Source organism: Petromyzon marinus, unplaced genomic scaffold (genome assembly GCF_048934315.1).
Source record: "Petromyzon marinus isolate PM22_M1 ecotype Great Lakes invasive population unplaced genomic scaffold, UKy_Petmar_22M1.pri1.0 PM_G_Scaffold_71, whole genome shotgun sequence".
NCBI classification, from domain to species: domain Eukaryota; kingdom Metazoa; phylum Chordata; class Hyperoartia; order Petromyzontiformes; family Petromyzontidae; genus Petromyzon; species Petromyzon marinus.
This window is the reverse complement of record NW_027423026.1, coordinates 110,001-112,500: the sequence shown is the minus strand read 5'-3', so window position 1 is coordinate 112,500 and position 2,500 is coordinate 110,001. Positions and strand designations below refer to the sequence as shown.

Genomic DNA, 2,500 nt, shown 5'->3' with positions numbered 1-2,500 from the left:
GTTTCGCATGCTCATATTTTATGGGTGTTAAGGCACAAGAAAGTAGATGAACACGTGGTGGGCATCATCCAGAACGCCTACGATCGGTGTACGACCTCGTTCAAAAGCAATGGCGAGTCGACTCGAGAAATTAGCATACGTGTTGGTGTCAAACAGGGTGACCCCATGTCACCCCTGCTCTTCAATCTTGCCATGGACCCTTTGATATGCACCCTAGAGTCACACGGAGTTGGGTACTCCATTGATACCGACCACGTGACAGCTCTTGCGTTTGCTGATGATTTGGTGTTGGTGAGCGAATCTTGGGTTGGTATGGCCGCCAATCTAGCGATCTTGGAATCATTTTGTGGGCTATCGGGATTGGAGGTTCAGGCCAGAAAGTGCCAGGGCTTCATGATAAGCCCAACCAAAGATTCATATACGGTGAACAACTGCGACCCATGGACTATCAAAAATAAAGATGTCCATATGATCCAACCTGATGAATCAACGAAATACCTTGGTCTGAAAATTGGCCCTTGGACTGGCACTATACAGCCTGATTTACATTGTCAGCTAAAGACATGGATCTCGAAAATCGATGAGGCGCCTCTGAAGCCAACTCAGAAGGTTGAACTACTCAATGCCTATGCCCTACCCAGATTGTTATATCCTGCAGACCACTCGGACTGCAAGCAATCAACTCTCCGTGGGTTGGACCAAGAGATTAGAAAGGCGGTAAAAGGATGGCTCCACCTTCCCGCTTCAACTTGTGATGGACTGTTATATGCCAGAGCCCGAGACGGAGGCCTTGCCATCTTGAAACTGGAAAAAACAATCCCTTCGGTTCAAGTTAGAAGGCTGCAACGTATAGCAAACTCGTCCGATGCTATCACCCGTAATATTGTGTCCTCGCAGGGTATGGAGGAAGAATACCGTAATTTGTGGGTACGAGCAGGGGGTGACAGTGATGCAATCCCAACATTCGTTCTCAGGGACTCGGTGTCAAAAGAACCTGTATATCCGAGACCCTGCGATTGGAGGGAGCATGAATTTCAGAGATGGTGCGAAAAGCCGGTTCAAGGAAGGGGCATTGTAAACTTTGCGCATGATAGAATCAGTAATGCTTGGTTGAGGCCATGGTGCGGCTTTAAACAATGCTTCTTTATCGCAGCACTACAACTAAGGGCAAATATTTACCCAACAAGAGAAAGCTTGAACAGAGGCAGAGATGGGGCCTTACGTTCCTGCAGGAAATGCTCTGCCAGACTCGAGTCCCTTTCGCACATTCTCGGTCAATGTCCTGCAGTACAGAAAGCAAGAATTGCGCGACATAACAAGATCAGTAACATTCTGGCAGACGAAGCGGCTAGATTGGGCTGGTCTGTATACAAAGAGCCACGGTTCATATCCGAGACGGGAGAGATGAGAAAGCCTGACCTCGTGTTTGCAAAAGATGAGGAGGCGGTTGTGATCGATGTCACCGTCCGTTTTGAGCTTTCAAAGAATACCTTGTCAGATGCTGCCTCGCACAAAGTTTCGTACTATACCCCTCTTGGTGATCAAGTCAAAGTGCTGACGAAGGCTAGCAAGGTCACATTCTTTGGATTCCCGGTTGGGGCAAGAGGAAAGTGGCCCCTTGAGAATAACGAGGTACTTACCTCCCTGGGCCTGACCAAACCCAGAACGACATCACTGGCCAAGATGATTTCCCGCAGAACGCTGCTTTTCTCTCTTGATATTCTGAGAATGTTCTGTGGAAATTATGCGGTCTATGAACAGTCATAGACAACCTCCGAAACAAATAATAGTTTTGTTTTAAGATGTCATTTGTTTTAGATTGATTTTGTTATTTTCGAAGGTGAAGTCGGTTTTTATTTCATTTTACTATTTTCCACAATTTAGATTGTTATTTTCCAAGACGGAGTCTTGGTTCTTTTTTTTATTGTTAGTTTTTTTTTTTTTTTTTTTTTTTTTAACACGTCGTATTTGTTACTTTAGAGCTTAGAGGGGACTTTATTTTCGCCTTACTATTTTCTGCCTACAAAGAAGATTAAAAATAAGCTTTTTTCAAGATGGTTTTGTTATTTTCCAAGGTGAAGTCTTGGTATTCTTATTTTACTATTTTCCATAAAGAAGACCATTCTTTTAGATTTTGTTATTTTCCAAGACGAAGACTTGGTATTTTTATTATATTGCTATTTTTTACACGAAGCTTATTCAAGAGCACTTATATAGATTAGACTTTGTTATTTTAATTATTTATTTTTGCACTACATCAGTTCGAGAGAAGACTACAAACCAGCTTTATTTAAGATGTTTTAGATTAGATTTTGTTATTTTCCAAGGTGAAGTCTTGGTTTTTTATTTTACTATTTTCCACAAAGAAGACTTTTCTTTTAGATTTTGTTATTTTCCAAGACGAAGACTTGGTATTTTTTTATTGCTATTTTTTTACACGAAGCCTATTCAAGAGCACTTATATAGATTAGACTTTGTTATTTTAATTCTTTATTTTTGG

At 41.8% G+C, this 2,500-nt stretch overlaps 1 pseudogene; it reads left to right on the top strand.

Moving 5' to 3' along the window:
• LOC142920497 (28S ribosomal RNA) overlaps positions 1-2,500 on the top strand; it is a 9,029-nt pseudogene that overhangs the window by 3,632 nt on the left and 2,897 nt on the right.